At 47.1% G+C, this 25,728-nt stretch overlaps 1 protein-coding gene across 1 annotated transcript in view; it reads right to left on the bottom strand.

Moving 5' to 3' along the window:
- The window catches only part of LOC103190581 (low-density lipoprotein receptor class A domain-containing protein 4), a 212,702-nt gene extending 188,452 nt beyond the window's left edge, over positions 1-24,250 (bottom strand). Inside the window, exon 1 of the mRNA XM_042331752.1 lies at positions 24,153-24,250. The gene's annotated coding sequence lies outside the window, so the exon portion shown is untranslated. The remainder of the gene's footprint in view (positions 1-24,152) is intronic.
- Positions 24,251-25,728: the final 1,478 nt, after the last annotated feature.

The following is a 25,728-nucleotide window of genomic DNA, read 5'->3' on the forward strand; positions in this document are numbered from 1 at the left end:
CTTGCTTCTCAGCTTCGCTCCTTCCTCTCCGGCCACTCCCTTCTCGAACCCCTCCAATCGGATTTCTGTGCCGCCCACAGCACAGAAACCGCCCTGGTCAAAGTGACGAAGACATTCTGTCCATCTGCGACCAGGGCTCCCTCGTCCTCTTCATCCTCTTTGACCTCTTTGCTGCTGTTGACACCATGGACCACTCTATCCTCATCCACTGCCTCTCCTCTCACCTCAACCTTCACGGCTCTATCCTTGATTGGTTCAGATCGTACCTCTCACAACGCCCGCACTTCATCTCCACAAACGGTTTCTTCTCCAGCCCCCGAACCGTCTCGTGTGGCGTTCCTCAGGGCTCTGTCCTTGGTCCCCTCCCCTTCAATATCTATATGCTCCCTCTGGGTGACATCATCCGCAGACATGAAGTCAACATTCACATGTATGTGGATGACACCAACTCTCTCTCTCTCTGCCTCCACCCTTGACTCCAGGACCACTGTTGTCCTGACAGAATGTCTGTCAGACATCAAGTCCTGGATGAGAGCGAACTTTCTTCAGTTGACCATCAACAAGACCGAGGCTCCTGATTGGCTCCCGTCAGCGCCTCCTCACCTCAGGCGCTGACAGCATCACCATCCATGGTTACACACTCCACCTTGCTTAGCCAGTCCCGAACCTTGGGGTCTTGTTTGATCATCAACTATCCTTTCTACCCCGCTCCGCCTTCCCCACCTCCGTAACATTGCCTGGATCTGCCACTGTCTCACACCGCAGGCCCCCGAGACCCTCATACACATTTTCATTACATCGAGGCTTAACTATGCAAACTTCCTGCTTGTCGGCCCCCAACTCCTCCCTCCACAGACTGCAGATCATCCCGAACTCTGCAGCCAATTTCCTCTCCTGCACCAAACTCTGTAACCCTATCACCCGCATCCTTGCCCGACTCCACTGGTTTCCCATCACACAAAGGATACAGTTCAAGATCCTAGGCCTCATTCTCGAAGCTCTCCATGGCCTTGGTCTCCCCCTGACTCCTCGACCTCCTAACCCCCTATCATCCTGCTCGTTCCCTCTGCTCAGCAGGCACCGGCCTGCTTCACGTCCCCCGCCTCGCTCGTCCCACTATTGGCAGGCGGGCCTTCTGCCACTCTGCCCCCACCCTCTGGAACTCCATCCCGCAATCCCTCCGTTTCAGCTCTCCCTCACCACCTTCAAGACCCATCTCAAGACCCTCCTCTTCGACCGCGCTTTCGATCTCCCTGCTTCTGCCTTTGCTCTACACCCTCCCCGACCCCCAACTCAGATCCATAACACTGTCTGTCCAGCACCTTGGGACGCCCTCCCGTCGTGAAATGTGCTACAGAAATGTAATTTTGTTGTCATTTTGTTGTTGTTGTCTTCGCGATATGAAAATGTGCTATACCAAATGCAAAGATTTTTGAATCGTACCATACTCACCCAATGAATTACAATATTAGGAAAACTCATTCAGTTTTTTTTTACATTAACTGTCTTAAGAATCCATTTCAGATTTTCACTGCTTTGTAGAAAGTAAAATTCTGTTTTGATTGAGGCTGGTTAATTTTATACCTGTGGCCTCTCGGTCTACGTTTAGTACATTAAGTAATCTCCCAGCCCCGACTTTATATATTTCTCTCAGCATTTTATGTGTGTTATGTTGATCATATTGCTTGAAAGTGCCAAATACGTGATCTCCCAAAATATCATAATTCTTGTGAAATGGATTCTGAGGACCTCTTTAAACAGGAATGAAGATTTTAAACTATTCCATCGCTACAAATGTTGCAAAAGATTGTTAGTTTAAAGATCCTACACATGTTGATGGGAAATCTTGTTAACAGACAGTTAACCGAACCCGCCCGCTCCCTCCGTTCATCGGGCTCCGACTGCTCCATGTCTCCTGCCCGACCCGCCCTACCATCGGTGGCCGGGCTTTCAGCCTCTCTGCCCCCACACTCTGCAACTCCATCCCACGGTCCCTTGGCCTCGCTTCCTCCCTCGCCTCCTTCAAGGCCGGTCTCAAGACCCTTCTCTTCGACCGTGCCTTTGGTCTCCCTCCCACCTCTCTGCCTTCCCTCACCCCTACCCCACCCCTCCCCCCATGCTCGGTCCACAACAGCTGACTGTTCAGTGCTTTGGGATGTCCTCCCTATGTGAAAGACGCTCTATAAATGTAATTTTCTTGCTGTTGTTGCTGGTTAGTACTGTACTAAACATCTCAGTGAAAGCTGAAGGTTTCATGTCTGCCCTGGGGCTAAACTATTGATCCCAAACAGCCCCTGATTTTATAAGTATATCCATTTTGGTATAGTTAGTGAGTAATGCCATGTGTTTGGACCTAGTTACGGTTTTCATTGGATACTGCTCCATGCCTAAATTGCACTTCATCACACAAGGCCATACATATGGTGTCAGTGAGGGGAACATGCCAAATATTCTCAGTGTCTATTTAGCATATTATCTCACGCTGATCCTTTTTAATCTTTCAAACTGCCATATAAAATGTTAACGATTACTATGTTCAAAACCAATCAGTTGAGACAATGATACAAGCTCATCAACTTTAATATCTAGTTGGGAAATAGGAGTAAAATGACAAGAAATTCTGCCTTAAATAGACACACAGCATACGACTGGGGAAGTCATGGAGGGAAGAGAAGGATGGAAGGTTCTGCAGTTGGTGACCGCTCAAAAAGATTCTGCAATATTAAGGATATTGTAGACTTCATCTTGCTGAGTACAGAGGCACATTGAAGTCATTTTAAAATAGGGCTAATGATTGTGTCCTCTTTAGGTCCCCTCTGGCACAAAATATTGTGGCCAAGGATTGAAATCTGCCAATGTGTGAGCTCTCTGCCAATCTCAGCCCGAAGCCAACCACCAACAGGAGTACATGGAGCTCGGCCATCGACCCAACTTCCCTCTGCCCTGTGGGGAACCCGAGAGCTATACAACCCTCCCAACAGTGAAGAAATTCACAACTTATCTCAGGAAATGTTGGAACAAAGCTCAATGTTATCATTCGGAGCACAACAGTAGTTTTTAAAATCTTATTTTATTTGGGCAATAAATACTTTTATGATGTGAATCACAAACACAAACCGATTGATAAAAAGCACTTTGAACTCTGTAATTTGTTGTTGTTAATACCAAACTGGTTCTGCTGGGAGGGTGGCTCCACAACTCTGTTTACCTAAAAAGAAAAAAAGAAAATAGCTTGGTTACCATCGAAATGGGTAATTCGCTCTTGGGTGCATCCTGGAGAGGAAAACCACATGTTTTATATGGGATGAATGTGCTTGAGAAGGGGAAATGTTCCAAAAAGGTTAGGAACACTCTAGAACTAGAAATTGTACTTCTGTGAATTCTCCAGTAGCAGAAACTACAGATTCACATAACAAGTGGTTTCTGCACATATGAGACTCTTGCTAACAAATAAAAAAAACACTTTGCTGAAGAGGTCACTGGACAGGACCAGGGACAGAAACCTTGACTCCACTTTTCCCTTCTCTAGCCTAGGGATGTCAAAGCCAATTACAGTATTATTGCATATAGAGAGGAAGATATTGAACTAGTGCAGGGCAAGCTCCGAGTTATAATTTACTTGCACTTCTAAAAGGCATTTCATAAAGTTTCATGTGTCAAACATTTAAAGAAAGGCTAGCTCACTAGCAGGGTTGAAACTAGCTTAGCAAAAAGAAGCAGAAGGTGGATAAAACTGTTGGGAGTGTCTGGGGACAGGCGTAGCCCCTGCTGTTCAGACAATTCTTATTGTAATTGTTTTTAAATCAATACGCTATGCATCAGGTGACTAATATAAGGAAACTAAATTGCATTCAAGATCATTTTTACCATTTGAGAAAAGAGTCTAAGTAATGAGGCAGGGATTTTAATGTTAATAATAATCCTTGCATTTGATATAGTACTTTATCACATCATGGAAATGCCTCAAAGTGCTTTACAGTCAAACTACAGACCAGTAACAAAAACATAAGTCGCTGGGAACACTCAGCAGGTCAGGCAGCATCTATGAAGAAAGGAAAGTGAATCAACATTTCGGGTCCACGACCCTTCTTCAGAACTTCAGTCAGAACTTCGTCAGTTCTGACAAAGGGTCATGGACCCAAAAAGTTGATTCACTTTCCTTTCTCCATAGATGCTGCCTGACCTGCTGACTGTTCTCAGCGACTTCTGTTTTTGTTTCAGATTTCCAGCATTTGCAGTATTTTGCGTTTTGTACAAACCAGTAAGTTTGACGTCCACTGTGGGTAAAATTATGGAGACTCTTATTAAGGATAAAATCATGGAGCATCTGGACAGAAATAAAATCATAAATGAAAGCCAATAAGATGCAGATTATTCAAAACTCTGCAGCTCATGTCCTCTTTCATACCAAGCTCCGTGAACTTATCATCCTCATCCTCGCCTGGCTCCACAGACTCCCCATCCCTCAGAGGATCCAGTTTAAAATGCTCATCCTCACTTTTAAAACCCTTCATGGTCTTGCTCCTCCCTATCTCTGGTCCATACAGCATACCAATCTATCTGCTCCCTCCATTCAGAGGGCACTGGCCTGCTCCATGTCCCCTGCCTTACCATTGGTGGTTGGACCTTCATCTTTTCTGCCCCAATCCTGTGGAACTCCATCCTGGAATCCTTCCGCCTTGCCCCCTCTCTTGCCTCCTTCAAGGCCGTCTCAAAACCTTCCTCTTTGACCATGCCTTCAGCTGCTCACTCCCCCCATCCCACATTCTCCACCCCGCTCAGGTGCAAACTCCTAACTGTCCAGCACCTTGGGATGTCCTTCTAAATTGACTGAAGTGGTCAGAAAATGGTCACTGATGACTTTTGGAAGAGGCTGGGAACAGCTTGCAGGTTTGCTTTAGCAGGACTGTCTTCCACACATAGCCTGGTTTGTCAGTACTGGGTATCTGCTCGAGGCAGTCGCTCAGTACTAGAGAGAGAAGCCAGAATATCAGCCTTCACTCCTTCCTTCCCCACTGGGCTTTGTAAGATCTCCAAGACTACTGAATGTTTCAATAGTCAGACAAACAGAATGGTGACATTCCACGTTTTGCTTCTCCCACCTCCCCCATTATCGCAGGCAGCTAGAAATCGTTTGACAGTATCCCAGACAAAAATATTGTTTTGAAGACCTTTTTAAGTTAAAGATTTAATCCTTATTCTTTTCAGTTGAGGGAAAAATATGAATGTAAAACTTGAGTTCAGTTGGGAAAAGTGAATTGTGTACCATTATTGGCTGACATCTGCAACAGAAAGCTTTCAACTGATTGCTGGAGAGAGAGCCTCCTTAATCCGTTCTATTTGTCACTTAATAACAACAATAAGAGCATGAAAGAAGAGTTCCATGAATGCTGCCCATCTTCAGTATCTTATTTGAGGAGCCATTTCTCATAAGCAAAGTGAGGCACTGAGTAGCTATTCTCTGGCCATTTCACTGGAGATACTTTCTGATACTTGAGACCCTATATTTTAATATAAAACAGCATATTTTTCCATAAAATAGTCAATTACAGTATATTCTGTGAAGGGTTTGAGACACCTCGATGACGTGTTAAGGTGCTATATCAAACGCAAGGATTATAATTTTGCTATAATTTTGTTAAACTAATACAGTAGTTGAAAGAACATGTCATTGAGTAACAATTATACAGAACACACTGTTTTATATCTGCCAGGAAACTTATTTACAGCACCAATAAAACAAAAATGGATACAAATACCCACAAGTCGTGCAGTCCATACCATTTATATAGAGTGACATAACATCATAAGCATTGAAACTGTAGTCTGTAGCATTGTTCATAATTCACAGGAAGATCCACCTTTCCGATTATCCTTCCATTCTCATCTATCCTCTTCCATCAAGGTGGGCTCCGCCTTAACCAGGCTGGGACCCACGTACTGGCAAAACGATTAAATAGGGACATAGGTGGAGCTTTAAACTATTAAGGGGGGGAGGAGGGAGGGTTGCAGCTGCAGTTAAACGTAAACCGACATGGCTGTAGAGCAGAATAGCGACTTGGGATTTAAAGAACAGAGTGTGTCAAGTAGGGACAAAAAGGTCAACAAAGGAAATAGGGCATTAACGAGTAAGGGAAATAGTAAGTGGTCAAAATTAAAGGTGCTATATCTGAATAAATGAAACATTTGTAACAAGATAGATCAATTAAGTGCACAAATAAACAAAGTATGATTTTGTGGCTATTACTGAGACGTGGTTACAGGGAGACCAAGGGTGGCTAACCCTAAACTGGGAGCTAAACATTATAAAAATTATAGTGGGGAATAAAGAAATGGCAGAGTCATTAAACAAATACTTTGCTTCTGTCTTCACGTTAGAGGACACTGAAAACTTACCGAAAATAGAGGGGAACCTGGAGGCTAATGTTAGTGAGGAACTTAAAGAAATGAACATCAGTAAAGCAATAGTACTAGAGAAATTGATAGGTTTAAAAACCGATAAATCCCCTGCACCTGATGGCCGGCATCCTAGGGTTTTAAAAGAGGCGGCTACAGAGATAGTGGATGCTTTGTTTTTAATCTTCCAAAATTCCCTGGATTCTGGAACGGTTCCCACTGATTGGAAGATTGCAAACGTAATGCCGCTAGTTAAGAAGAGAAAAAAATGGGGAACTATAGACCGGTTCTATAGTCCCCATTGGTGGTAAGGAAAATTCTGGAGTCCTTAATTAGGGACGTCGTTGTGGGGTGCCTTGAAAATCATAACATGATTAGGCAGAGTCTACATGGCTTTACGAAAGGGAAATCATGTTTTACAAATCTTTTAGAGTTTTTTTGAGGATGTAACTAGCAGGTTAGACAGGGGAGATCCAGTAGATGTGGTGTATTTGGATTTCCAGAAGGCATTCGACAAGGTTCAGCCACTATGCCCTGAAGCTATGGAACTCCCTCCCCCAACCCTTTTGCCTTGCCCCAATTTTCAGGTTGTGTCTGAAGACCTTCCTCTTTGACCATGCCTATGATCACTTACCCCTCCCACTGGCTCGGCACCAGGAAGCACCATTGTTAAGCGCTCTGGGACTCCTCCCGGTGTGGAAAGCGCTAGACAAATGTAATTTTGCTGTTGTCGTAAAAAATGCAAGTTGTTGTTTTGAATTATGTCATTTTACAATCCTACTCGTATGGAATTTGGCGAATAACACAGAATAACTGGTCGAGTTCTACAGTGTAGTGGTTAGCTTGCTCTCCTCCTCACAAGCGAGATTACCCAGGTTCGATTCCCAGACGGGGCAAAATCTTCGGCTAGTTTCCATACTACACACACACACATAAACACGCACACGTGTGCACACTCCTCTGTTTGCTTAGCAGTAAATAGGAACTCAACTTGTTAGGTGGCAGCTCGTTTTCCGGGGTAATAATCCCTCCAAAAAAATAATAATTTGGTCACTCAATCCATGACTATTTGTGGGACACTGCTGTGCCCAATTGGCTGCCACGTTTCACCCACAAAATACACAGGATGGTCAATATGTATGAAAATGCAATGGACAGTTCAGCTCATCACACATCAAAATGCAATGGACAGGACTAACAAAAAACTTTTCCACCAGTAGTTAGTGTTAGTCAAGGTACGAGTACCACAATGTGCCAGTCCTCCCTCTGCACCCCCGACCCCCAATCAACAGTCCTTCATGCTATCTTCCCAAGCAACAGCTCTTTACCATTGATTAAATACTTTAATTACAATACAATAATTAGACTTAATATTCTGTGTGTGCGTGTCTGTCTGCTTATCTGTCAAGAACACAATAACCGATGATGTAGTGACCTGATTTATAACTCATTGGAAAGGTCTCGCATGGGCATGTTTGTTTTCGGGGATCTCCTATCGTTGATGAGCAATATTAAAAATATATTAAAAAAATGCTTTAATTAAGCCCCCAAAAAGTATGGATGGTATTCTGCCACAAAGTCGTGACAGGTCACACACCCTTCTAGACAGTACATCTGTACTAACAAAGACAAAATGTCTGTCTAGGTGTCTGTCTAACCGATTGACTTAGTGGGCTCTCCGGACATAACACCACCACCATTGGAAGACAAATAGGATCCAAGTCAAGAGCAGAAAGCCAAGTGATCTCTGTGTTAGACTTGCTGCTTGGACAGCTGAGCCACATGATCCACAATACTACATGGCACGGCTTATTTGTACGGCTGTACAAAGAGGGACAAACCTGGGAACTCCAGGCCAATCGGCCCTACATCAGTAGTGGGGAAACTCCTGGAGACTATAATCCGGGACAGAATAAATCTTCACTTAGAAGAATATGGGTTAATTAGGGACAGCCAACATGGATTTGTTAAAGGCAGATCTTGTCTAACAAATCTAATAGAATTTTTTGATGAGGTAACGGAGAGGGTGGATAAAGGTAGTGCAGTTGACGTAGTTTATATGGACTTTAAAAAGGCATTTGACAAAGTGCCACATGAAAGACTTGTAAGAAAGATAGAAGCCCACGGTATAAAAGGGACAGTGGCAGCGGATCCAGAACGGGCCAGAAGACAGAAAGCAGAGAGTTGCTTTTCTGACTGGAGGAAAGTGTACAGTGGAGTCCCCCAGGGATCGGTATTAGGACCACTGCTCTTCTTAATATACATAAATGATCTGGACTTGGGTATAGGAAGTACCATTTCCAAGTTTGCAGACGACACAAAGTTAGGGAGGGGGTAAACAGTGAGAAGGATAGGAGCCAACTGCAGGAAGACATAGACAGATGGTACAATGGGCGACACATGGCAGATGAGTTTCAATGTGGAGAAATGTGAAGTAATGCATTTTGGTAGAAAGAATGAGGGGAAGCAATATAGTCTGGTAATACAATCTTAAGGGGGGGTGAAGGAACAGAGAGACCTGGGGGTGCAGGTTAATGAATCCTTGAAGGTGGCAGGACAGGGAGATAAAGCTGTAAAAAGGGCAAATGGGATTCTAGGCTTTATAAATAGGGGCATAGAGTACAAGAGTCAGGAGGTTATGATTAACCTATATAAAACACTGGTTAGGCCTCAGTTAGAATACTGCCCCAGTTCTGGGCACCGCACTATAGGAAGGATGTTAAGGCATTGGAAAGGGTGTAGAGGAGATTTACGAGGATGGTACCAGGAATGAGGGACCGTGATGATGAGGAAAGGCTGGAGAGCCCGGAATTATTCTCATTGGAGCTGAGAAGGTTACGAGGAGACCTAATAGAGGTCTTCAAAATCATGAGGGGATTTGATAGGTTAGAAATGGAAAAACTGTTCCCACTGGTGGGTGTGTTGGTGACTCGAGGTCACAGATTCAAAATAGTCTCTAAAAGAAGCCGAGGGGAGGAGAGAAGACATGTTTTCACGCAGCGAGTTGTTGGAATCTGGAAGGCATCGCCTGAAAGGGCGGTCAAGACCGATTCGATAACTACTTTTAAAAACACGGTGGACGGGTATTTGAGGAGGACGGGTTTGCAGGTTATGGGGAAAGGGCCGGGAGTGGGATTGACATTAATTGCTCTATTCAAAGAGCCGCACAGACTCAATGGGCTGAATGGCATCTTTTTGTGCTGTACAATTCTATGATTCTATGATTTACCAGCTGGATCATATGAACTGGGGATAGCAATGTGCCAACAGATTCTAATAATACTGCAAGCCAATGGTTTGGGTTGAGTAGTCCCAGGTGGACAAACAGCAATAAAGTTTATCATTGCCTCATCTTAAAATATAAAAAAAACTCCCTATGAATGTGGCCACAAGCTGGGGTTTTAGCTAGTTCAATTCTAACAGTAACCTACAATTTAGATCTCAATGCTTCTGCCAACCGGTCGGTACTTGTGCTTTCTTGATGCAGGCAAACTATGTACATTTCCAAACATTCCCTTTCTATGGGTGAGTCAAGCACTCCAAAACCTGAGATAAGCTAATTCTGCAAGTTCTTAGCAAGTGGAACCAGAGTTCCACAGTAAAATAATTTTTAAAGATGGTTGGCATGAAGCTGAACTTGGTTCAGATGTACACTTGCCTGTAGCTTTTCCAGCAAGGCTCGGTGTGCTCTATTAATAAGCCTGACCAATTTTTATCTGTTCATGGCTTTTTTTTAGTATGATTTCATAGCAAATCCATCATACAAAAGTATCAAAACTCTCACATTTCAGCAGTTCTTAAACTTGATGTCCTGGAGGACCACAGATTTGTAAATCCTTAAACCTACAAGAAGATACGTATGTGCAAACAGCCAGGATGATTTTCTGAGTAGATTTGCAATTCACCGTTTCTCCGACTGGTCAGATTAACAGTCACTCCACTTTACAGTTTATTCTGTAAAACACTTTGAGATGCCTCATCGACATGATAAGACTATATTAAATGCAAGGATTACTATTACAAGCAACCTCTACAGTCCTGGGGCAGGGATAGAAAGCAATAGGCCAAGGTTCCATCTCCTGACTACCACTGCACTCAGAAATTCTTGCTTGCAAATGCAGTGTGAGAACATCGTATGGGACAGGAATGAGCTCAGTTGTAATTTCTACTTCGCACACACATTTGAATAGCCTGCCAACACTCAATAAATGGGCTTGCTCATAAATAATGGACAGTAAGGCAAGAAGCTCAACACCCATAGAATAATATTTCAGGAGAAGGGAGCTTGAATGCCTTCAAGGGAAGCAAGGAAAAAAAATTGTAGAAACAATTTACTGCGCAGAAAGTGATAAAATCCTATAAGAATTTTTTGCTTAATGAAATTCAGATGAAGTCAAAATGTAAATAGTAAATAGTTCATGCAGTCATGTGAACACCAAGAGTGTGTTTCACATACAACAATGAGAAGTTCTGTGAACTTCCCCCATTGGCATTGATTGTTAACTTGGAAAGGAAAGTCTGAGTACTCCTGCATACATTCTGTATGCAGAACCCAGCTGGAAGTAGTTTTCAAGGTCGGGCAGCTCTGGATATGCTCCCAGTCTAATTCGAAGTGTCTGCTCTATTGAAGTTAAAGAAGCTGTTCCAGGTGTGCAACTATTTCTTATAACCATCACAATAGCAGCCAGAAAAGTTACATTTTCTCAGCGCTAACATTTATATGTAGAATTTTCAAAACAGAAGTAGGAAGAGGTTTCCTGAGTGGTCTATGACGAATAAGAATGTCAGCCAGCGTTCTCACTCCTGATCATTATTCAGAGAATGTCATCCCCATAAGTTATACATGTCTACATCAAGATAATGGGCCAGAACAGGATAAGGCACATCTGAGATGACCTTCGCAGCCAAATGTGGAGTACTGTAGCTGAGTGGTTAAAGTGCTCGCCTCGCAAGTGAGAGACCTGGGTTTGATCCCCAGCAGGGCAAAATGTTGGGCAAGATTCATTACAACAATAACAAGATTACATTTGTATAGCGGCTTTCACGCCAGGAGGACATCCCAAGGCGGTGGACAGAGTACAGCATTTCAAACCTGAGCTGGGGTCAAGAGGGGAAGGGAGGGGAGCGGAAGGGGGATGGCCGATGGCATGGTCAAAGAGGAGGGTCTTGAGGCGGGACTTGAAGGAGGCTAAGGAGGGGGCGAGGCGGAGTGATTGGGGGATGGAATTCCAGAGTATGGGGGCAGAGTGGCTGAAGGCTCTCCCGCCAATGGTGGGGCGGGTGGGTCGGGGGACGTGGAGCAGGCCTGAGCCGGGTAAGCAGAGGGAACGGGCGGGTTGGTAGGGAGTTAGGAGGTCGCAGAGGTAGGGTGGGGCGATGCCATGGAGGGCTTTGTAGGTGAGGACCAGGACCTTAAACTGGATCCTCTGAAGGATAGGGAGCCAATAGAAAGGGCGAGAATGGGGGAGATGGGGTCATGGAGTTTGGTGCAGGAGAGGACACGGGCTGCAGAGTTCTGGATTATCTGCAGCTGTGGAGGGAGGAGTTGGGAAGGCTGACAAGCAGGCGTTTGCATAGTCGAGCCTGGAGGTGATGAAGGCATGAACAAGAGTTTCAGCGGCCTGAGGGGTGAGGTAGTGGCGGAGTCGGGCAATGTTACTCCACACACCTCTGTTTACCCAGCTGCAGTAGGGTAGGAACCCTAATTGTTAGTCGATTGGCGGATCGCTTTTCTAGGGGTAATAATTCCTTTAAAAAATAATAATAAATTGGTCACTGAATCCACGACTGTTTGTGGAACACTGCTGTGTGCAATTGGCTGCCGCATTTCACCCACAAAATATACAGTCAATTCACTTTACAGTATATTGTGTGAAGTGCTTTGAGACGCCTTGAAGACGTAATAAGACGCTGTATTAAATGCAAGAGTTATTCTTATTATAAATGGCCTTCCGACACTGTTGTCAGGCGGACAATTTAACAATGGTCACAGGTGACGTATCTGAAGGAGCCATGGAACTGTACCCAAACAAAAAAAGAGCCAACGGTAGTCGGAGAGGAAGAGACAATATAGAGACAAAAACAAACAGGGAGTACGCCTCACAGAAAGTCCAGTATTCTTTCCCAGCATTATTCCCAGCAGGTACACTGTAGCAGCTCCAACATATTGTGCCACAGAATATGGATTTATGTCGACAACTCCTCACAAAGCAATTTATAATAATAATAATAATCCTTGCATTTGATATAGCGCTTTTCACGTCGGGAGGACGTCCCAAAGCGCTTCACAGAACACACTGTAAAGTGAATTGACTGTATATTTGTGGGCGAACGCGGCAGCCAATTGCGCACAGCAATGTCCCACAAACAGTCGTGGATTGAAAATGACCAATTTATTATTGTTTTGGTTTTGGAAGATTATTATTAGGCTCTGTGTGGAGTAAGGAAACTTGCCCAAGGTTTCGCCCTCTGCCTGGAATTGAACTCAGGTCTCTCGCTTCCAAAGCGAGTGCTCTAACCACTGAGCTACAGGACTCAGTGACCTTACCCATGCCAAACCTAGATACTTCTCCAAAACAAAGGCAAGCAGAGACACAGCAAGACACCCTAGGGTATCTCATGCATATCCTGGGCACTGTATCACATACAGAAACATTGATCACATCCTGCAGTTCAGCCAAGGGGGGTGTGGTTCAACTCACCCACTGAATGGAAATTCATTAAAAAAATATTAAGATATTTGTCAACTTTCTGAACTGATGGAATCAGCAGCATAGAGCAAAAGGCCTTAAACTCACTGGAGAGACTGAGTAAGACTAATCAACATCAGGCCTCAGATGTTGGCAGGAGAGGATAACTGTAAAGGAAATTTATTGTTGCCAGGTGTGGAGATGATGTGGCCAACTGCATGTGGGGTAACTTTACTTATAACATTACCATAAAAATTGTCTGTCACCTGCCATATATGAAATTCAACTACAGTGATCACCCTTAATCAGTTATAATTGTGCGGCTTATTAGATATTATACTAGTTGTCTGGTCAGAGAAGATCCATTTGTAATTTTAACAACTGGAATCAGTGTTCAACACATCAGATGAGAAGAGATCACTTAATGTCATGATCATCTCTATATCATAGAATAATAATCCTTCTATATTATAGAATAATAATCCTTGCATGTGATATAGCACCTTAACATGATTTGGTGATGTCCCAAAGCACTTCACAGAATATACTGTAAAGTGAATTGACTGTATACTTTGCAGACAAAACAAGGCAGACAATTGTGCACAGCAATGTCCCTCCCAGAAACCATCGTGGATTGAATAACCAAATTATTATTATTATTATTGAGTAACCAAATTATTATTATTAGAAGGGATTATTATCCCCGGAAAGCGATCCACCAATTGACTAACAACCGGGTTCTGCGCACTCTCTCCCTGGAGGGATGAATCCTGTTTGCCTAAGTCCAGAAAGCTTTACAACAAATTACTTGTATAGAACACACATCATCCGCGTAGCATCAACTTCCACATGAATGCGGATGACACCCAACTCTATCTCTCTGCCTCCACCATCGATTCCAGGACAACTGATGTCCTGACAGACTGTTTGTCAGACATCAAGTCCTGGATGAGAGCCAATTTTCTACAACCTCCGTATCCCTTCCGCCTTCTCAACCCTCCACCATCACATACGGCTCTCCTGTTTGGCTCACGCCAGCACCTCTGCACCTCAGGCACTGGCAGCATCAGTTTCCATGAATACACACTCCCCTTCACCAAGCCAGTCAGGAACCTGGGCATCTTGTTCGACCCTCAACTGTTTTTTCTCCCCCATATCCGTGCCATGATCCATGACCTCACCGTTGAGGAAAACATTGACATCCTCACCCTCACTGAAACCTGGGTCACCCCAGGCGACACTTCCCACTAGTCGAGGCCACACCTCCAGGTTACACCTTTCACCAAACCCCACGGCCTAATTACCATGGCGGTGGTGTGGCTTTCATCGGCCTTTCCCCTTACTCCTCCGGAACCTTCCCCTCCTTTGAACATCTTACCCTCTACCACCCTTCCAGGTTTTCCCACAAAATCCTCCTTGTTTATCGTCCCCCCAAGCCTTACCCCATCTTCCTCTTGGACATCTCCACCCTCCTATCTTCCCTCTCCCAGCGCTCTGAACGCCTCCTAATCGCCTTAGGTGACTTCAACCTCCACTTCACCCCCTCCTGCTCTACCTCTGCTGACTTCTCCTCCTTCCTCTCTTCCCTTAACCTCTACCTCCACACCCACTCCCCCACCCACGACCGTGGCCACCCCCTTGATCTGGTGATCACCTGGGGCCTCACCGTCTCGGACATCACCATCACCGACAAAGCCATTTCAGACCACCACTTTGTCTCCCTCAACACCTCCGTATCCCTTCCGCCTTCTCAACCCTCCACCATCACATACTGTCCATGGAAAAAAATTTCCTCCCTCTCCACTGCCCTGGAGTCATCTGAACTCCTACCCCTCTGGCCCTCACTGACCAATCGACCCTCCTTGCTCTCTTTTATCAACAACTCCTTCTACTCCATTCTGGACTCCCTTGCCCCACTCACCTCCTGAACTGCCTCATACTCCCGTAAATCCCCCTAGTACACCAGCCATCTCCAGTCCCTCAAGGCACAAGTGCGAGCTGCCGAACGCGCCTGGACCAAATCCGAAGTAATGGTCCATCGGCAGATTTGGCTTCATCATACCAAGACCTACCGCTGTGCTCTTGCCTCTGCCACATCCTCCTTCTACTCCAAGGTTATCTTGGAGGCAAAGGACAACCCTAGGTTTCTCTTTTCACCACAAACTGTCTCCTCCATCCACCTTCCCATGCCTCACCCATCCTCTCCTCAAACTCCAATTGTGAGGAGATGCTGGACTTCCTCGAATCCAAAATCGAGGGGATACGTTCAGCCACCTCTGCCCCATCCACCGCTACCCCCACATCACCTCTCCCTCATGACTCACGCTCCACCCATNCCCCCCTATACTTCTTCCACCCTATCTTTCTACCTCTTATACTATCTTTCGCCCTGCTTGTCAGCCTTCCCAACTCCTCCCTCCACAGGCTGCAGATAATCCAGAACTCTGTAGGCTGTGTCCCCTCCCGCACCAAACTCCGCGATCCCATCTCCCCCATTCTCGCCCGACTCCAATGGCTCCCTATCCTTCAGAGGATCCAGTTCAAGATCCTGGGCCTCACCTACAAAGCTCTCCATGGCCTCGCCGCACCCTACCTCTGCAACCTCCTAACCCCCTACCAACCCACCCGCTCCCTCCGCTCAGCTGACTCCAGCCTGCTCCACGTCCCCCGACCCACCCGCCCCACCATTGGCGGGAGAGCCTTCATCCACTCTGCCCCCAACCTCTGAAATTGCAACCCCCAATCACTCTGCCTCGCCCCCTTCTTAGCTTCCTTCAAGTCCCACCTCAAGACCCTCCTCTTCCCCTCCCCCCCTCCTGACCCTAGCTCGGGTCTGAAATGCTGTACACTGTACAGCGCCTTGGGACGTCCTCCGACGGGAAAGGTGCTATACAAATGTAATCTTGTTGTTGTTGTTATCTCTCCCTCCTCCCTCACCACCATCGTTCGCAAACTTAAACCCACCACCTGCTCCCTCGATCCCATCCCCAACTCTCTCCTCATCTCCCAGCTCCACCTTCTGGCCCCTCTCGTGTCCGACATCATCAATAATAATAATAATCCTTGTATTTGATATAGCGCTTTTCACGTCTTATCGACGTCTCAAAGCACTTCACAGAATAGACTGTAAAGTGAATTGACTGTATATTTGTGGGCGAAATGCGGCAGCCGATTGCGCACAACAGTGTCCCACAAACAGTCGTGGATTGAAAATGACCAATTTATTATTGTTTTTGTTTTTTGGAGGGATTATTATTAGGCTCTGTGTGGAGTAAGGAAATTTGCCCAAGGTTTCGTCCTGCCAGGACTCGAACCCAGATGTCTCGCTTGTAAGGCGAGTGTTCTAACCACTGAGCTATAGGACTCAACCTCTTCTTGTCTACCGGTTCAGTTCCCACCACCCTAAAAACAGCTGTCATCACCCCCATCCTGAAAAAACCTTCCCTGGACCCATCTCTCCTCTCCAGCTACTACCCCATCTCTAACCTCCCATTCCTCTCCAAGGTCCTGGAACAAGTCGTCGCGTCCCAGCTCCGCTCCTTTCTCTCTCGCCATTCCCTCTTTGAACCCCTCCAATCCAATTTCCGTGCTGCCCATAGCACGGAAACAGCCCTGGTCAAAGTCACTAATGACATTCTGCGATCAGGGCTCCCTCTGTCTCCTTGCCGTCCTTGACCTCTGCCGCCTTCGACACTGTCGACCACTCCATCCTCCTACACCACCTCTCCTCTTTACTTAATCTTCGCGGACCTGCCCTTGCCTGGATCCTATCTCTCTCACTGTCCCCACTTTGTTGCCTCTAATTCTCCTCCAGCCCCCGCACTGTCACGTCCAGCACCCTCCAGTCCCTCTGTCTTTGGCCCTCTCCTCTTTAATATCTATCTCTTGGTGACATCATCCGCAGACATGGGGTCAACTTCCATATGTATGTGGATGACACCCAATTCAATCTTTCTGCCTCCACCCTCTACTCCAGGACCTGACAGACTGCCTGTCGGACATTAAGTCCTGGATGAGGGCAAATTTCAGCCGGCTCCGGCCTGCTCCACGTCCCCCGTCCCATCCGCCCCACCATTGGCGGGAGAGCCTTCAGCCAATTTGCCCCCAACCTCTGGAATTCCATCCCCCAATCACTCCGCCTTACGCCCTCCTTGGCCTCCTTCAAGTCCCGCCTCAAGAGCCTCCTCTTCAACCATGCCATCGGCCACCTACCTTCCCCTCCCCTCTCCCTCCCTGACCCCAGCTCTAGTCTGTACACTGTCCAGCGCCTTGGGTCGTCCTCCTAACGTGAAAAGTGCTATACAAATATAATCTTGTTGTTGTTGTCGATGATCCGCTTTGCCTTCCCCCACCTCTGCAACATTGCTCGACTCCGCCACTGCCTCACCCCTCAGGCCACCGAAACCTTTATACACACATTCGTCACCTCAAGGCTCGACTACAGAAACTCCCTCCTTGTTGACCACCCCAACTCTTCCCTCCACAAGCTGCAGATCACCCAGAACTCTGCTGCTCATGTACTCTCCCGCACCAGTCTGGGTGACCCCATCATCCCCACCCTCGCCCGGCTCCACTGGGTCCCCAATCCTCAGAGGATAGAATTCAGAATCCTCGTCCTACTTTCAAGGCCCTCCATGGCCTTGACTCTCGTACATTTCTGACCTGCTGACCCCCTATCAACTTGTCCGCTCCCTTCAACCTCTCTACCCCCAACCTTTGAAACTCCATCCAACAATCCCTTTGCCTGCTCCCTCTCTTGCCTCCATCAAGGCACGACTCGAGACTTTCCTTTTTGACCATGCCTTCAGCAGCCCTTTGCCCCACCTCATCCCAACCCTGTCCCCCCACGCTCAGGTCCTGAATCCCCAATTGTTCAGCACCTCGGGACATCCTCCCAGCGTGAAAGGTGCTTTAATAATGTAACTTTGTTGTTGTTGACTTCGGTCAGACTTCCCAGGGTGTTGGATAATCAGGGGTTTTGGACCCGAGTTGGCGTCAGAAGGGGAGGAGGGCGGGGGGTGGGAGGGTGGACAAAGGCACAATCGAAGAGGAAGGTCTTCAGACGGAACTTGAAGGGGGCAAGAGAGGGGGTGAGGCGGAGGGATTGCGGGATAGTTCCAGAGTGTGGGGGCAGAAATGCTGAATGCCCGACTGCCAATGGTGAGGCGGAAATTGCGGGGGACCAGAAGCAGGACGATGTCTGCTGAATGGAGGGAGCAGACAGGCTGATATGGGGATGATATTAGGCACAGGTTGGCAAGAGCCAAGGCTTGGGGACCCCAGAGTGTGCGATGGGGTAACTGCTGGAGTCTAATCAGCTAAAACTGCATAGTGTGCAATTGATATCACTGTCTGGCAAGCTTTTCTGCTGCTTATGTAGCTAGAACCACGCTACCGGTTAGGGTTGCAGGTTTAACAGGAGCTGAATGGGATGACTCACTGCCCCCAGTGACTGGTCTGCTCTTCAAGGTACTGCCGATGAGCCAGGCTGGGCTGGGCTGCACTGTCATCAGCAGGATTCTGGAATACTGTGGACCCATTCCGGGTAAGGAACCGGACAAGAGACAGTCATAGAGCGCTGGCTCAATTCTGACATTCTGTTGCCAGGCATAACACCTTGGGGCCAGTTCAGCTCCAAGGAGATCCCAGTTACCCACCCACAAGGAGGATAGTCAGACGTCCCCCTAAAATGAAAGATGAAATAATATGAAAAGCAAGGTTTATTTATTATTTTCACCCCTCAACATATTTCACACTTGTACCCCTTTTAAGAATTTATAACCTCTCAAATACCACATCTCAAAAATAACATGCATTATTTCCTTCAACAATACTTTTCTAAAAATCTTATGTTAGAAGGCGTAAAGTGCCTAAAAGATGTAGTCCCCCAGAACCTCAGTGAGACTCTTGAAATGCACCATTTTCTTCCCATCCTTAAAACACAAGGAATTGAAAAACGTTGAGATCAACACAGTCACTTAAAAGAAAATTCACAAATTGGTAGAAACTTGCTTAAAAAAAACGTAAAATTGCATACAACCTGAATTGGCAGATGTGGACATACCACACACTCTGAATGTTATGAAATAGACCACAATGGAGAGCCAGACTGAGAAATGTCTCCTAGATCAGTTTCTATCTGAAGAGTACAAGTGATATAATAATAATAATAATCCTTGCATTTGATATAGCGCTTTTCACGTCTTCTAGACAACAACAACAAGATTCCATTTATAGAGCACCTTTCACGTCGGGAGGACGTCCCAAGGCGCTTGTACAGTTGGGTCAGGACCCGAGCCTTGGGGGGAAATGGTCAGGGTGAGGGGAGGGAAGGGAGGGAGTGAGGAGGGGGTAGAGAGTCGAGAGGGGAGCTGAAGGCACGGTCAAAGAGAAAGGTCTTGAGACCAGCCTTGAAGGAGGAAAGGGAGGAAGCAAGGCGAAGGCATTGGGGATAGAGTTCCAGAGCCTCGGGGCTGAGAGGCTGAAGGCCCGGCCACCGATGGTAGGGCGGTTGGGGCGGGGGATGTGGAGCAGACCGGAGCCAGAGGAACGGAGGGTACGGGCAGGTAAGTAGGGGGACAGTAGGTCAGAGGGGTAGGGGGGAGCGAGGCCTTGAATGGCCTTGTAGGTGATGATGTGGATCTTGAATTCGATCCTCTGGGGGATGGGGAGCCAGTGGAGGCGAGCGAGGGTGGGAGTGATGTGGTCACGAAGCCTGGTGCGGGACAGTACACGAGCTGCAGACTTCTGAATGACCTGCAGTGTGGAGGGAGGTGGCGGGAAGGCCGGCGAGGAGAGTTTCTATAGTCCAGCCTTGAGGTGATAAAGGCGTGGACCAGAGTTTCAGTCGTGTGAGGGATGAGGTAGTGCCGTAGTCTGGCGATGTTCCGGAGGTGATGGAAGGCGGTGCCAGTTGTGGTGCGGATGTGAGGGAGAAAGGATAGCTCAGGGTCGAACAGAACCCCGAGGTTCCTGATGGCTTTGAGAGGTGGAGAGTGCAGCCTTGGATGCTGATGCTGTCAGCGCCTGAGGTGCGGAGGCGCTAACGTGAGCCAATCAGGAAGGCCTCAGTTTTACGCACGTTGAGCTGAAGAAAGTTGTCTCTCGTCCCTGAGGGACACCGCACTAGACAGTGCGGGGGTGGAGGAAAAGCCATTCGTGGAAACAAAGTGAAGACGGTGGGAGAGGTACGACCTAAACCACTCAAGGACAGGGCCTTGAAGGTTGAGGTGGGAGGACAAGCGGTGGAGGAGGATAGAGTGGTCGACCGTATCGAATGCTGCCGATAGGTCAAGGAGGACGAGGAGGCAGAGGGAGTCCTGGTCACAGATGGTCAGGATGTCATTGGTGACCTTGACCAGGGCAGTTTCTGTGCTATGGGCAGCACGGAAACCCGACTGAAGGGGTTCGAATAATGAATGGGTGGAGAGGAAAGAGCGCAGCTGGGAGGCGACAACTCGTTCAAGGACCTTTGGCAGGAAGGGGAGGTTGGAGATGGGCCGGTAGCTTGATAGCTGCGACGCATCAAGGGAGGGTTTTTTCAAGGTGGGAGTGATGATGGCAGTTTTTAAGGGAATGGGAACGGAGCCAGAGGAGAGGGACAGGTTGACAATGTCTGTGATATGTGTGGCAAGGAGGTGGAGCTGGGAGATAAGGAGTGGTGTGGGGATGGGGTCAAGGGAGCAGATGGTGGGTTTCAGGGATAGGATGAGTTTGGTGACAGAGGGTGGGGAAACGGGTACGAAAGTGTGTAGGGGAGGATGGGTAGGAGTCGGAGTGTGGGAGGGAGGGGGTGGGGGGTGGGTGGAGGTTGGAGGGGAAGTGACCGTGGAGCGGATTCCCTTGATTTTGGATTCAAGGAAATCCAGCATCTCCTCACAGTGAAGGTTGGAGGAGATGACCTGCGCGGGGTGGCGGGGGGGACGGAGGAGTTGGGATGTGGTAGAAAACAGAAGCCTGGGGTTGTTCTTCACCTCCAAGATTGTCCTGGAGTAGAAGGACGGCTTGGCTGAGGCTAGAGTGGAGCGGTAGATTTTGAGGAGGTCCAGCCAGATTTGTCGGTGGACCGTTAGGCCAGATTTGACGTAGGTGCGTTCAGCGGTCCGCACCGGGCTCTTCAGTGAGCGGAGGTGGGTGGTGAACCAGGGGGAGGAGCGAGAGTAGGAGACAGTACAGGAGGTAATGGGGGCAAGAGTGTCGAGTGTGGAGGAGAGGGTGTTGTGGAGGAGGGTGAGAGGAGAAGAGGGGTCAGTGAGACGTCCCAAAGCGCTTCACAGAATATACTGTAAAGTGAATTGACTGTATATGTGTGGGCGAATGCGGCAGCCAATTGCGCACAGCAATATCCCACAAACAGTCGTGGATTGAAAATGACCAATTTATCATTATTTATTTATTATTTATTTATTATTGTTTTGTTTTTTTGGAGAGATTTTGGAGGAGTGTGGAGTAAGGAAACTTGCCCAAGGTTTCGCCCTCTGCCTGGAATTGAACTCAGGTCTCTCGCTTGCAAACCGAGTGCTCTAACCACTGAGCTACAGGACTCCTTGGTATGGTAAGTGATATAGCAAGGAAGGATTAATAACACTAATACTGGCACTTTTGTTTAGTCTCGGGCCAGTTTCAGCTTTGCATATATATCCATGGTTACTCATCAACCGAAACCAAACTCAGAACATCGCTCAGAAGTAGCTGGGAACAGTCAGCAGATTAGGCAGCTTCCATGGAGAAAGGAAAGTGAATCAAGGTTTCTCCATAGATGCTGCCTGACCTGCTGACTTTTCCCAGCGACTTCCGTTTTTGTTTCAGATTTCCAGCATCTGTAGTATCTTGCATTTTGTTCAGAACAAATCAATCTTTCTGAAAAACATCATAAATGATCTTCCTTTACTTGGCTGTTAAAGGAAAAAAACAGTATTTTTATAAACAATTTTAACGTTTAAGCACCAGAAACACAGGAGAAAAATAGCAGTGAACTCTGAACCGTTTGCCCTTGAGATTCAATCCTCCAACTTAAAATGAACACTTCCCACCACTGCCAAAATGTGGCTGAAGAATGAATGGCTCCTCGGTGTAAAAACCCCCACGTATACACACTGAGAAACAAGGCGATAGAACCACCAGGAAACACATAAACACAAGTTACAGCATTGCCCCAAGAACAGACATTGATACTCACACACATTTATAATGTGTATATCATATAATATATACCAAAAAGCCAATTTATGGTAGAAGGCATAAGGAGCCCAAACATTTAGTGCCCCAGAACCTCAGTGAGACTCTTGACCATTTTATTCCCTCCTTAAAACACAAGAAGTTGAAAAACATAAAACAATCAATATAGTTCATGAAAAGAAAATTGACATTTTTCCTCGACCAGGCAATCACACACCATATCTTCGGAAATAAAACTTTTAATTATAACAAACTGTATGTGTATATATAGATGTATAACACATCCCCAAAAATACACTATTCTTTTCTCTCCCGAAAGTAAACCATGACACATCTGAGCAAGCTGTGCTGAGTTTTTTGTCTTTTAATTATTTACACACACATTATATCTCCCGAAAACGCCAGTATTTTTCTCTCCCAAAGGGGTGTGTGAGAGCATTTGTGTTTATTATTACTATTGACCTTAAACTTGGTGGTTCCCACAGAGTGGTTGCGTAAGAAAGTGAATGTGTCTGTCACAACTCCGCCCTGTCTGTCTGTCTGTCTGTGTCTCTGTCTGTCTGTCTGTCTGTCTGTGTCTCTGTCTGTCTGTCTGTGTCTCTGTCTGTCTGTCTGTCTGTCTGTGTCTCTGTCTGTCTGTCTGTCTGTGTCTGTCTGTCTGTCTGTCTGTGTCTGTCTGTCTGTCTGTGTCTCTGTCTGTCTGTCTGTCTGTGTGTCTGTCTGTGTCTGTCTGTCTGTGTCTCTGTCTGTCTGTCTGTCTGTCTGTGTCTGTCTGTGTCTGTCTGTCTGTGTCTGTCTGTCTGTCTGTCTGTGTCTGTCTGTCTGTGTCTGTCTGTCTGTGTCTGTCTGTGTCTGTCTGTCTGTGTCTGTCTGTGTCTGTCTGTCTGTCTGTGTCTGTCTGTCTGTGTCTGTCTGTGTCTGTCTGTCTGTCTGTGTCTGTCTGTCTGTGTCTGTCTGTGTCTGTCTGTCTGTGTCTGTCTGTCTGTGTCTGTCTGTCTGTGTCTGTCTGTGTCTGTCTGTCTGTGTCTGTCTGTCTGTGTCTGTCTGTGTCTGTCTGTCTGTGTCTGTCTGTCTGTGTCTGTCTGTCTGTGTCTGTGTGTCTGTCTGTCTGTGTCTGTCTGTCTGTGTCTGTCTGTCTGTGTCTGTCTGTGTCTGTGTGTCTGTCTGTCTGTGTCTGTCTGTCTGTGTGTCTGTCTGTCTGTGTCTGTCTGTCTGTGTCTGTCTGTCTGTCTGTCTGTATCTGTCTGTCTGTCTGTGTCTGTCTGTGTCTGTCTGTCTGTCTGTCGTCTGTCTGTGTCTGTCGGTGTCTGTCTGTGTCTGTCTGTCTGTGTCTGTCTGTCTGTCTGTGTCTGTCTGTGTCTGTCTGTCTGTGTCTGTCTGTCTGTGTCTGTCTGTCTGTCTGTGTCTGTCTGTCTGTCTGTCTGTGTCTGTCTGTCTGGCTCTATAGGAACACAACACACACTCTCTACTCTCTTTGCCCTCTCTCGCGCGCACTCTCACACTCACTCTCTCTCCTCTCTCTCTCACACTCTCTCTCTCGCTCTCTCACACACACTCTCTCCTCTCGCTCTCTCACTCTCTCTCTCACACTCTCTCTCTCCTCTCACTTTCTCTCTCTCTCTCTCACACTCTCTCTCTCCTCTCGCTCTCTCACTGTCCTCTCGCTCTCTCTCTTCTCTCTCACACACTCTCTCTCTCTCCTCTCGCTCTCTCTCACACTCTCTCTATCTCACACACTCTCCTCTCTCTCTCACACTCTCTCTCTCTCTCTCTCCTCTCTCACACTCTCTCTCTCTCACACCCACAGACAGTGTTTTCCGGCGCCACAATAAAACTTCTCCATTAATGTGTGTTTGAGGCGAGTCAATAATAATCAGATTCCAGACTCACCTCTTCCCGCGGCTCCGCGTCCCTCAGCGGCGGCGGCGGCGGCTCGAGCTGAGCCTCGAACTTCGACTCAACCGCCACCGCGCGCGCTGTGTCTCACCCGCACCGACTGAGCAGCGCTCGGGAAGAGCGGCCGCCGCCACCACAGAGGAAAAGCCTGTAACGTGGCCCCGCAGCGCCATCTGCTGCACAGGATGAGGCATTGCCTCATTTCATTAAATTTTGCTGCAATTTAAAAGCCACCTTTTGCAGCCAATCCCAAATCCGCACTGTCCCCCTCCTCCCCCTCTCTCCCCATCTCTCTCTCTCCTTAGTCATCCCTCTGGATCCCTAAGAAAATTGGGATTAAAATAAAACAGAAAAAGGAGCCTTATGACAAATGTCAGGTCCAAAACCCACAGGATAATCAAATAGAATATAGGAAGTACAGAGGAGAAGTGAAAAGGGAAATAAGAAGGGCGAAGAGATTGTACGAGAAAAGATTAGATTATAAGGTGTGTAGTGGTGTCCCTCGGGGACCACTGCTCTTTCTGATCTATATTAATGACCTGGATATACGGAGCACAATTTTCAAATTTGCAGAAGATACTAAGTCAGGAAAAGTAGTTAATGGTGAGGAGGATAGCACCAGCCTCCAAGAGGACTTAGACAGATTGGTCAAATGGGCAGAAACGCGGCAGATGAGGTTTAATGTGGAGAAATGCGAAGTGTTGCGTTTTGGTAGGAAGAATGAGGAGAGGCAATATAAGCTGATGGTACAATCTTAAAGGGGGCAAATGAACAGAGAGACCTGGGGGTCCACATCAGCAAATCTCTGAAGATGGCCGGACAGGTAATAAAGCTGTTAAAAAAGCATCCGGGATACTCGGCTTTATAAATAGGGGCATAGAATACACAAGTCAGGAGGTTATGTTGAATATTTCTCAAATGCTGGTTAGGCCTCAGTTGTGAGTACTGTATACTCAGTTGGAGTACATGCACAACAAAAAAATAATTTGGCAATATTGATTGTACTCCGAGCGCGAGGCGCTATTGATGGACGGACTGACTGGACTTTCTTGCAAAACGATTCCTCCCTCCTTCTTCCCCACTATCTGCTCCTATCTGCTCGGGGCGGGGGTGGGGGGGGAGTGTAAGGATGTGGGGGTCGGACAGATGTGGAAACCTATCACCACGGTTAAGAGTTTTCAAACCATGGCTGGAGAATTTCACATAATGTATGCCACCTACACATGGAAATTTCTGTGCGTCTGGAGCTGGAATGCACTCTCCCTCTCCCTGGAGGGATGCACACAGCTTAGGTAATTCAGCTGGGTATTAGGCACGGGTTGTCAAATGTGCACTGGGGGTATCTCTGCTGTAATTCAACCGTTTGCCACTGAGAGCTGTGAGTGGGAAGAATCCTTTCCCCTATGTGACCGACCCATCTGCCTTCCAACAAGCTTGCCAACAAGCCAGGCCATTGACCTGTCATCAGCAGTGTCTTGAAGTATTGCGGACCTGCCAGGTTCATGAACCAGATTGCCAGACCATCGCAGAGAGTCGACTCGATACTAACATTCCTTTGCGAAGTTTGTGC

This window comes from Callorhinchus milii, unplaced genomic scaffold, assembly GCF_018977255.1.
Source record: "Callorhinchus milii isolate IMCB2004 unplaced genomic scaffold, IMCB_Cmil_1.0 Scaffold2, whole genome shotgun sequence".
NCBI lineage: Eukaryota > Metazoa > Chordata > Chondrichthyes > Chimaeriformes > Callorhinchidae > Callorhinchus > Callorhinchus milii.